Genomic DNA, 12,638 nt, shown 5'->3' on the forward strand with positions numbered 1-12,638 from the left:
TAACTGTCGTTGTGTTATTAATGTGAGAAAGGATGCAGAGCAGAAACCCACACAGCCCGTCTGCTGCAGGAAAGGAAGTGTTGCTAGGCTGCCAACCGTCCTAATAACCACTGAGAACAGATTCCTATCTGCTGCTGTACACACTCATGAACTCCTCTCCCTCTCTGTAGCTGCTGGTCTTTTCTCTTGTTGTCCGGAAGCCTTTTTTTCCACTGAGCCCTCCAACCACACACAGTTGAACTGAGCCAGGAGAGCAACAATGATGACCGACCTGGATGTCACGTCCATACACTTTACAGTTTACACTTGTGTGTTGATACGTGCCAACAAGTCCTCATGAAACCACTAGCATGCCTTGGGTCGCTCTCAGGCAGTGGCGTCAATTCAGCCAAAGCTAAGGTATGGCAAGGTTACTAGTCACATGACTTAACTATCAATCAATATACATGCCCAGCAAAGAATCACAGCAAAAGTGACAAGTCTGCTATGTAGCTTATCTCATCATTTTAAAGTTATATGTTTGGCCTTTTATTGTGGAAGGACATCGTAAGAGTTAAAGGGACGAGAGAGAGCGACGACATGATTTAAAAGAAGGCCACAGGGCGGATTTGAACCAGCGCTGCTGAAAGGAGTGTTGGTTCATAAGTGGTAACTCCACTACTAAGCTATCAGCAAAGTTAAGGTTTCATTTAATCAGTCAGATCTAGTAGTGCCCTTATGATGGCTGTCATATTATATTATATATTACAACACTAGTAAAGACTTTTTGCCAGCTGTCCTTCCTGCATTTGGCAGATGAAACTGTTGCTTTTTGCCTGTATTATATGTTTAACTTCTTCGTATTTCTGTAAGATTATGGTTCGCTCCTCGTACGTGAAATACGCCGCTCCGCTGCCGTAGACTGATCCATGTTTGTGATTGGTCAAATGCTGCAAACGCCGCCTCTTTCATGTGCACGCGCTCATAGCTGGACAGGTAAACCCTGGGTTGAGTTAACGAGTTGATGACCGCTTATCTCCGACTGCCTTTGTTAGGGTAACTTAAGCTGGATCTCTGAAAGATACCCTGGTTATGTTGAACTCGCTTCGTAGTACAGGCCCCAGCTCTGACCTCCGTCGTCGTGTCAGGGGGGGCTGGGAGATACCACATTTCAAGATATGGAGATGTATGGAGATACAAGTGTTGGGAAAGATAATATCTAGAGAAATCGATTGTGTTGTTCTGATTGTGATAACTATTTGTAGTTAATTTATATGTATTAAATAATAGATTAATCAATACAAATTGACAGTAATTCCATAAATGTATTAAAAAAAAAAAAGAATATTTACATTTTGCCCTGGAGCCAAGCTGTGGCAGCTGCCATACTTTGCCATATCCAATTGACGCCCCTGATTTAGGATTACCACCATAATAGAAAATCACAAAGATCAACTTATTCTGAGTGTTTTTATTGCAATCTGCAAAAAAATATCGTCCCATCCATACATGTGACCCTGGTGTAGTTAGTTTAAAGCCAAACATCAACACTTCTACCGATTGCATTCATTTATTTCTTCATTAGCGTTTATTTTCTGCAATAATCCAACATCCAATGGAGAAATCCCATTGGTGCTTTGTGGAGGGATCCAGTGTGAAGCTAACTGCAGCTCTATTTGTGACCGTGTTCCTGTAATGTGCCTTTAGGCAGCAACCTTCAACACAAGCCACATTTGAGCCGTAAGACTGTCGTCACCAGCAGAGGCCACACACGAGGAGTGTTGTGACAATAAACTGACCTCCAATCAGGAGAAGTCAAACTCAGACAAACCCATTAGGAAGAGTAGAAATACTAATGAGCACTTTAATGAATTTCATATGCCTCGAATTATAATTAAAACTAAAAACTAAAAGGTCACTGCAAGTCGATGTTGAATCCGGCAGACAAATTCAACATCTCAATGTTTGAGAATATCGACTGCAGGAACTCGGCAGATGAGAAACAGGCACAGTTGGATCAGGTCCTGTTTCCGTCTTACTATAAACCTAAAGGTACATTTTGAAACTTGTAAATCCTGGAAGAGTATTATGGGCAAAGTCACTATAAAGTCATTTTGGATCAAACGTTTTAATATTCAGGTCCAATAAAGGAAACTGTAAGACACTTACAAGGATACTATCCACTTCTGAGTTGGGAATTAAATGACACCAGTATTGTAATTTGTCTTCAGTTTTTCCATTTTCTACTTCTACCAATAATGTACTGTTTACTCTAACACTACATCTATCTGACAAATGGAGTTACTTGATTACACATTTTACATGAAAGTACTATGCTGTTGCCAAGTAACCAGCAAATCAATATTTTTATGCATTTCAATGGTCAAAAGCCCCATTTGTTTGCACACAAAATCAAAGCATCACATCTGTGCAGCTGCAGCTTCACCCTTTCAGGCCTCGAAGTATAAAACAGAAACAATCTGAGGAGAAGTCTTTGACTGTGAACAAACATGCAAACTGAGGCCAGAAGTGACCAGGAGAAGTTGCTTCATGTTAAAGAGCGTTTTCTTGGAATTAAATCAAGTTTAGAGTCAGTGTTTCTCACAAAATGCATTGTGTGCATCCTGCTCAGCACAATGGCGCCACCAGGGGGTGGCCTGGGGTCAATCACGTTTCCACCTGACTGAATCTGATCCGCACCGAGCTGCACCGATCTCAAGAGTCAAGAAAACTATCTGTGAGTAAGTCAGTTATAATTTGCATCGTGACGTGTGATTTTTAAGTTTCAGAAGGTGCTCGTAACCGTTACAGCACTGCTATGTTGTTGTTTTTTTGGGACATGAGTTACATTGCTAATGCTAACGTTAGCTGCTGCGCTGCTTGTGTTATATGAATTTTCAGACAATGAAGAGAAAGTCGACAGACATATCGACAGAGAGAGAGAGACGACAGGGGAGCAGCAGAGGCTTAGTGAGGAGGAGACGGAGGAGGATGGAGGAGAGGAGGAGCAGACAGTAGAACAGCATGGCAATACTCCAGCATCAGTTACAGAGCACAGTGAGGAGGAAGAACACGAGACAGCAGCAGACGAGGGTCAGATAGCAACAGTGGTCACAGAGGCGAGGCAGGAGGCAGCAAAAGCAGGTGTTCAACCTGTTTCTGGACCAACAGGTACAATGATGACTGTGTGGCCCTACTAATGAAATTGATTGCTAGGCTAGATATCATCTGGAGAAATGATGTGTTTAAAGTGTGTGTCCATTAAGTTACAAATCACGATATACCGGTAATCACTTAAAGCTTTTTGATTCATGTTTATTGGTGGTGAGTTTGATTAGTCTGAATAGAAATGCCTAGGGTATTATTAATTACTATAGAGGGGGGATAAGTATTATATTACTATCATTTTTATTATTGTAATGTCAGAATCATTGTTTGTGTCTCTTGTTTCTTAATAGATATCTCCCAATCAAGAGCAGAGCAGCCCAAGCAGCCACATCTCAAAGCCTTCCCTCGAACCCTTCAAGGGGACAGAAGTCGGTGCTTCTCTAAAGACTGGTACAACACACATAAATGTCTGGAATACTCACAAAGTAAAGACTCGGCCTTCTGTTATGCCTGTCGGCACTTCAGTCTCCCTAACTCAGGTGATTCAGTATTTACATCCGAAGAGGGGTTCAAAAATTGGAAAAAGGCAACCTTCAAAGATGGGGGACTTTTAGGCCATGCCAAATCCGAAGCGCATACTAATGCGATGTTAGCATGGGCAGAATTTGAAAAGTCCACTGCAAGCACATCCTCTCTCTCTGCCTCCTTAAATGCAGAATATAACAAGTTAGTGAGGGAAAACAGAGAGTACATCAAAATAGTTGGAGAAACCCTGCTCCTCACAGCTACACAGAACATTGCACAGAGAGCACATGAAGAATCAGAAGGTGAGAATAAAGGAAATGTTCTCTCTATTATGGAACTGCTAGCCAAACACAATCCCATTGTAAAAAAAAAAATGACAGGTCAAAGAAATGCAACATACCTTGGGCATGATACACAAAATGAAATACTTGATTGTAGCTGAAATGGTCCGCAACTCAATAACTAGTGAAGCTGCCCAAAGTGAGGCTTTCAGCATTTTGGTTGATGAGACTAAAGACTTGAGCAAGAAAGAAGAAATGTCCTTTGTAATTAGATCCTATTACAATGGGTCAGTATGTGAAAGCTTCCTTGCCTTTGAGGCAGCACAGCGCCTGGATGCTGAAGCCCTTTCACAGAAAATAGTACACATTTTGCAGAAACATGGTCTTGACTACAAAAAAAACCTTGTGGGGCAAGCATATGATGGAGCCTCAGTTATGAGCAGAAAGAACACAGGTGTGCAAGCACGCATTAAATCAGAGGCCCCATTAGCTTTCTATGTACACTGCAACCCGCACTGTTTAAACTTAGTATTAGTTGACAGTATCAAATGCATCCCTGAAGCTTATTGCTTCTTTTCACTTTTGCAAAAACTGTATGTCTTTGTGTCAGGTTCATATGTGCATCAAAGATGGCTTGAGATACAGAGGGAGATGTTTCAGGGGCCCCCAAGAGAGTTACAAAGGCTGATAGACACACGGTGGGCATGTAGGCATAATGCTTGCAAGACAGTGAAAGACAGACTGCCAGCCATCATACGTCTACTAAAAGAAATATCAGAAGAGCAAAATGGTGACAGAGCCACAGAGGCAAGGGGTTTATTAGCCCAGATAGATTTCAGATGTGTTGCTCACCTGGTCACATTCACTAGTGTTCTTGCTGATATAAAATATCTATCTGATATTTTACAGTCCCCGCAACTCGATTTGGGCACAGCTGTCACACTGGTTGATGCTCTTGTTGGCACATTGGAAAGTTACAGAGAGGGCTCTCTCTTTAATGACATCTGGGACAATATTCTGAGTCTTGCTGAGAAATGCAGCATAAGTGTGACACCTCCAGGCCGTCAGGTCAGACCAAGCTCAAGGCTTGAAGGACATTACATGTTCACTCCAATAGTTCAAAGACAAGTCAACACAGAGAAGGAGTCATTTCGGACAGGTTCATTTATTCCAGTCATTGATGTGCTTCTCTCTGAGGTGAGGAGAAGATTTTCTAAAGAAAACTGTGTCATCATGAAAGGGATACAGGCCCTGAATCCCTGCAGTCCCACATTTTGTGAGAAAGATGTTGTGTTTCCATTTTCATCACAATATAACTGCAGCTCTGAGGATCTGCAATATGAGATCCCCCAGCTTAAGCGCATTAGAGGAAGCGAACTAGTGGTCAGGAAACACCAAAGAGTTTAATAGAGCTCACTGTCTTTCTGGAGCCATATAGGGAGGTCTTCCACGAGATGTTTCAACTGTGCAAAATTGCGCTTGCATTACCTGTAAGTACAGCATCCTGTGAGTGCAGTTTTTCTATGCTTAAGTTGATCAATACTGCCTTGAGAAGTACCATGACTGATGAGCGTTTAAGCAACTTGGGGGTGCTAAGTGTGGAATCAAGAAGGGCTTAGGCCATAAATCTTGATGACTTTGTGGATGTTTGCCAAAAAACACAGCAACAGGTGAATAAAATTGTTCTGAAACATAATGTAAGCCTGGTAATCAGAAATACTATTGATCCCTGGTGGGAAATAGTGAATCTATGACTGTTTCTGAAACATACTGTATAAGTCAAGTCAAGTGTTTCTGTTTGTATCTGAAAGTGCCTGCTTTTTCTGTTTTGATTACAATAAATGTGCACCTTTAAATTAAGCAGTACATTTGTCTTTTTAAGGTAAAGGATAATTAGCCTATTTTAAAAAACAATGAATCACCTACAGTATCACACATAGCACAATGAAACGGGATTGTTGTGGGACTCAAAATGTTAACTGTACTATTATTAGTCTATGCACATTAGATCATTATTAATATTAAGTGTAACACAATACAAGTATATCAGTAGGCATTTCCTCAAGTCTTTCTCATAGTTTTCTACTAGCCTATATACTCCAGTATAATAAAATAATATTAGTAATCGTACTAATATAATACAATTCCTGAAATTATGGCTTTTTAGTTGTGGTGTGCCACCCCAAAATTTTAAGTGGCCCCACCTGGCCACCCCTATGAAAAGTGTCTGCAGGCGCCACTGGCCAAACAGAGAGAAGAAATCAATCAGAGCCTTCACAATGGCTGGAGCCTTAATTTTCCTAAAGGGACAGCATGAGGGAACCGTGTTAACGTACACATAATTGTGAGTAAATGTTGACTGCCGGACTTCGTCGGAGGCAACGGACCAACACAATCCAAAATGACATGTTCAAACGGCTCGGAGGAGACAGGTATTGGCTGTAAAGGCGCAGGAGGAACAACCTTAGGTTTTCCAATAACCTGACACACATGACACGTACGACAGTATTTTACAACATCACGGTTAACACCTGGCCAATAAAAATATGGGGTGATACGATCCAGTGTCTTTGTCACACCCAAATGACCAGATAAATGGTGATCATGAGCAACGCTCAATATGTGATCACGATAACACACGGGGACAACAATTTGGTAGAAAACCCTCCACTCATCTTGCACCGAGGCCGTAGAGGTCTCCATTTGCGCATCAAGACACCCTCAAGCAAAAAGTAGCCGTGAGGAGAATGCTCAATATCTATTTCGGCCACAGCCTCGACAAAGAGCGAAGCGAGAGACGGGTCGTTTCTCTGTTCCTTAATTAAGTGCTCTGGACTCACAGACACTTTAGGAACCTTGGACAGTGATTCAGAATCAGCCGGCAAATCACTAACATCGAGTGAGGGTTTTACAAAAAATGTATCGCAAAGACCAAATGATTCATCCTCAACCTGGGTTTCTTTTGCACGCTGTGCCATAGCACGCGTAACGACGCTAGCTTGAAAAACTTTTTCATTTAAATCGTCCGGACATTGAGAGATTGGAGAGTTAGTTACTACGGGCGAAGGAAACACCATGCCTCCCATAACATCATTGCCCAGCAACACTTGCACATTTTTAATTGGGAGAGTACGACGTACACCCATTTTAAAGTCACCAGCAACTAAATCCGAAACAAGCGCAACCTCATGGAGAGGGACATTCACAAAGCCCATTTCGAAACCTTGCACAAGGATATTCTCGCCAGCATAAGACTTTTCACTCAATGGCAAAACACTCTCCAGGAGGAAACTTTGTGAAGCAACTGTATCCCTAAGTATGTTCACAGGCACACGCACCTCGCGGTTGCCTGTTAAAGCAATGTAGCCCGTTGACACAAACGGAGCAAAGACGTCACTCACTTTCTCGTCTTTCTGAGACGTCGGAGGAAATGTGGAAACACAAAGACCTAACTCTGAGCCAGTCTTAGGCGTGAACTTAACCTTATTGTCACGTTTCCATCCATCCATCCATTTTCTACCGCTTATCCTGTATTTAGGGTCACGGGGGGGCTGGAGCCGATCCCAGCTGTCATTGGGCGAAGGCAGGGTACACCCTGGACAGGACGCCAGTCTATCACAGGGCCTATTGTCACGTTTCAATTTAAAAAAAAAATTCACAAAAAAAATGTTATGTTGTACCATTATTCTTTCTGTGTCCACAGAAAGAATAATGGTACAACATAACATAATAAGAGTCGAGACAGAGGGTGACGGTTTAGGGATTTATTACCGTTTTCCAGAAACAAAACAAAAAAAAGATGAACAAGGTGGTGATTTATGTAGTTGTAGGGGGTGTATGCTGTGTGAAACAAAACAGAAAATAAACCTAAGACTACCTAACTCAAAAGAAAAGCAGCCTGGCTCCCGACCCTGAACAGAAAACACAATGGAGTTAGGTGAGTCTTCTGGGAAACTATCTTCCCTACACTCCCTGAACCTAACATAAAACCGTGCCAAAAAGACCCGTCACCGATCACCACCCACTCAGCAATGACAAAAATTCACTAAGGAGGGTTGACAGTGGGCAGCCCGCAAGGACTACGCACTAAGAAGTTTAGCTAAAGTTTCAAAAGAAAGCTAGGTCCAAATAAAGGACAATGGCGGCGCGTGGCGCCAACGCAGCGTCATTGCGCCCAGCAACGACCATAACCGGCAGAGACAGCAGCCTGCACTCGCAGAGAGACGGTACCGCGAGAGCCGTAAAAAAAGGACCCTCCAGCCCCGGAGACGGCCGTCTTTTATAGACTCCGCCCCGCCGCGTAATTAGCCCCATCTCGGGCTGCCTGGGCTGGAGACAGACGCGGGTGACAGAAGATCGACGCATACAATATTCCCTCATAATACAGCAGTTAAGGACTCCAGCAGTATCTGCGTAACACTCTCACAAAGTTGTTCAAGGTTCAAAAGTTCACTATCTATTCACTCTCAATTCACTATCTCTCAAAACGTCTCTCTCTCTCCAAACTCCAATAACTCCACGCTGAGCTCTGTTCGCTGCTCGTATTTATACACTCAGGTGTCACGTGATGTCACCAGTCATTAAAGACATCAAAGACATCAAAGCACATTGTAAATTCCAAAATGAAAAAAAAGAAAATAACTTTCAGGTTGCCATAGTAACCACTGCTTTTAAAAATGTTTACATTGGTTTTTCATTGACTTCAGCACCACAAAAGTTCGCCATACTTTAACTTCCAAACGTGATTAAACGTTTAAAACGTTCACAAGACTGTGGACTTTATTGGGTCAAACATTCATGTCGATGGTCCGTACAGATGGAAGATGTTATAATGGGTGTGAATGGCACGGAAACTTCAGCTTGTGTCGATATAATATAATATTTCCGACTTGCTCCCAATGCCAAAATTGTGTCAGTTTTGGGTGAAAACGTAGCTAAACTTGTGCCGGTCGCAGACATGTAACTATGGAATCCAACACACATACACGTTTCAGTCATAGATGTCTAACCCAAAGGAGATTTAGTAATTCTACCAGAATTGTATTTGTTTTATGTTAATATTTCACACATTTTTCTTATATATATATACTATACTGCTGGGTGGGTTTGAAGGCCGATATATTTCCATTGTTTTCAACCCTTTGTTGAACAGAGAGCGCCATCTATTGGGCTAAGAAAATAAAGAAAATGCTTCACGAAGCTTCATTTGGACATCACTAATATATATATACACGTTCCACTTTTTTCTTTGGTACAACCACAACCACGAATCATCATTCACCTGTCTCCTTGTTCATTCAGATACTTGATTGACTGGCATACAGACAATCTTATTTCCCAGTGAAACAGGAAACAAGTAAACACAGGCAGGACATAAGGTCGGGAGGAATTTGATGATTCAAAAGATAAGCTCACCACCTTCTCTCTCTCGTTGGTACTCGCTGATTTAAGTACGTACGGTTAAAATTATGTTTTTAATTTCAGCTTGACGTTAAAGGGCGGGTCCACCATTATTATTATCATGTTTTTAAATCATTCTGTAGCTTCCCACTGCTGTTCCCATATACACATATACCTCATGTAACCTGGTTGGCAATCTTCTGCCCCCACTCCGGTGTGTAATCCTACACAAGTTCCTGAAAATGGTGCAGTTTCCTGAGAATGAACCTGCATCCACAGAATTTCTTTTATTGGAGGGGGGCGTGTCCCCAGGTCCCTCATGGCGATTACGCACATGGTGTATATGACGGTCAATAAGCATGCGCAAGTGAGGAAATACATTTATTTTATTATTTAGGGCGCTTTTTGGCATGAGACTGTGACATTGCAAAAGTGTAGCACCCCCCCTCCAGTTCCCCCATAAACTCTGCTGGCTCTGTCATCACTTTTGCCAGGCTTGTGTGTGTTTGTGTGTGTGTGTGTGTGTGTGTGTGTGTGTGTGTGTGTGTGTGTGTGTGTGTGTCCCACTTGCTGCGTTGGGCTTAAGTAAGGGGGATCTGCAAGGACCGAAAGCCCCCTAACGTTGTCCAGGAGTCTGCTGTATCTTTAAGTGAATGAGTCGTTAGTCAGTCAGGTTAATGTCAACCAAGCAAGCAGCTTCCTAAACCCAACTATGTGGAAACTAACTTCCTGTAAAGACGGAACTTTATTTTAAAAAGACCCTTTGCATGTAAGGAGTGAATATTGACTCTCCGTCACTGACACGGCAGTAAAGAAAGAGGAGGTGGAAGTGAAAGTAAAATGATCAAAAGCAGAAGGGAAAAGTTTCATATGGAAGGAAATAATCAATCAATGGAATCAGTATTGGAAGAGCCAGGAAAAAGGGAGACATTTATATAAATGACAAGGAGTAGTAGGAGAGATGGCATGTTCTGGAGATAATAGAACAGAACAGGTAATAATGAGCAGATTAAGAATAGGACATAGTAAACTGAACAGCACACTTGAATACATTGCAACGCTTGACAACGCCTCGTTAAGGTCTTAAGGGTGATGGCTATTGTTGGTTTTATTTATATGAGGCCAAATCGTCATCTTATGGGTGTTGAATGATCGGGCGGTTGGGCTAAGATGCTAGCGGTAGCTTTCACTTGTTGTCATAGCAACAGCAAACATCCGGTGTTAGTGGAACCAAGCAACTTGTTCATATTGATTATACATTTATAAAGTCTCTGAATATTGCCCCCCTCCCCCGTTTGTTTGTTTTTCTCCTACAGTGGTCCTAATACGCCATCGTATGTTTTAAATATGAACTACATGTTTTTAAAGGTTAATCTGTGGGGGCATACAGGTGCAATTCCAGAGTGTGCATCTCGTATTTACCATCACTTCGATGGCACGTGAAGGCAGCATCAGTCCTCCGGTTGTTTTGCATGAACAGAGCCTTTAAGTGTGGCGGTGACATCACAGTTCCTTCTGTGATGTCCAGCAGCGCTCTGCAGAGCGGAGGCACCAGCGCCGTGACACCACCGTGGCGATGCAGAGGAAGCGGGCCGAGAGCGGGGTGAAGAGGTGTCTGCACCCAAAGGAGGGGGAGCTGCCACCGGACCCGGCCGTGCAGAGCTGACGTCTCCTCCTCCCCATCCTCCCTGCTCCGTAACCTCCAACATTCTGCATGTCGACTCTTTTTGCATCCTGACCCAAAGCCCGCCACATCCATCAAATATTGGAGCAGTGTACAGTTACATTATAAATGTGCTTAATATGAGACTGGAACACATGCTAAATGAGTGCTAAATGTTATCGTAGGTAACTGGACTTGCTTTAGGGTTCTGAAGAGGTTTCCTCTCTTGTCCAAGTGGCTTCTTCAGTTCTAACTAACTAGAGGGGAATTTAGGCATTTAACTTTGAGACAGTGAGAGTCATGTGACTCCTGGACCCACCCAGCCCTCCTGTGTGAATAGGTCACTTGATGGCTCGGGACCCACTCACACTTTGGTGGGGGACCAAAGTGCGAACGACTCAAGTTTCTCTTGAGGGCTGGGTGGGTCTAGGAGTCACATGACTCTCACAATCAGAGGTTGAATATCTGAACTCCCCACTAGTCAGTGAGAGCAGAAGAAGCTTCTTGGATGAGAGGAGGAACGTCATATAAACTATACATCCATCCATCTCTATACACATATACAGCTCTGGAAAAAATGAAGAGACCACTGCAAAATGATCTCGTTCTCTGGTTTTGTTATTTGTAGGTATGTGTGCAAATAAAAACATTGTTGCTTTATTCTATAAATGGCCACTGATGATGACACAGCAGCATGGCGTGTTATCAAACAAAGGATAAAACCTGGGATTTACACCACTATTGATGGCAGAACTATCATAGAAGATGAACTGTTAGGCTTCCTTGCTGTCAAACTGATCCAAAGTGATTTACAGCCATCAGGATAATGTCATCCTGGGGCACAGTCTTCAGAGTGGATTGAAAGCTCCAAGCAGGTCCTGTTTGAGCTGTGTCCTGGCACGAGGCAGCGTTGTGTAGCTCACAAAGGACGGCAGAAAGATGCCAACAATGTTAAGAGTTGTCTGAAAATACTGAATGAGGTTGGTGAGAATGCTCCTCGCTTTATGTCCTATCACTTGGATGATTTACCACCAGGGACTTTCAAAAGCCTTGATGTCTCTCGCCTGGTTAGTAAGATTGAAGGTTTAAGTGCAGAGATAGCCTCCATGAAAAATGCTGAGTGAGCAGTCGACTGCATGAGAACCTTCGTGGAATAACCACCGACATTAACCAACGCCTGAGTGTGATTGAGCAACCCAGTGCCAGCAAGGGGAATGCAGCCACAACCATGGCCAGTGAGGGGGCCCAGCACCATGGTCCAAGTCACAGGGAGCCTGCACCTAGGCCCTCGGCGTTGTCCGTCACTGAGGACACAGCTGGCGGGGGGAGTGATGTGACGATGTCCCCTGCATGGAGTCATGCACTAAAGCATGGCAAGCACAAGCAAGGTCCTGGAAAAGGGTCTACTGCTGCAGTACAGAACAAGACTAGTATGAATCCTCCCAGAGAGAAGAAGACCTACGGCACAGTTGGAACCGGAGCAGTGGGGAACACACATGCAGTGACAACTAAGCTGGTGAGTGTGTTCGTGACAAAGTTTGCTTCTGACCTAGACTCAGAGACTCTGGCTAGATATCTAAAAGAACAACTCTCCAGAGATGTGACTTGTCATAAGATTAACACTGAGTATACACGGTACAGGGGCCTCATTTATAAAACTGCATAGGATCCTTACTAAAAGT

Source organism: Eutrigla gurnardus (genome assembly GCF_963514095.1).
Source record: "Eutrigla gurnardus genome assembly, chromosome: 4".
NCBI lineage: Eukaryota > Metazoa > Chordata > Actinopteri > Perciformes > Triglidae > Eutrigla > Eutrigla gurnardus.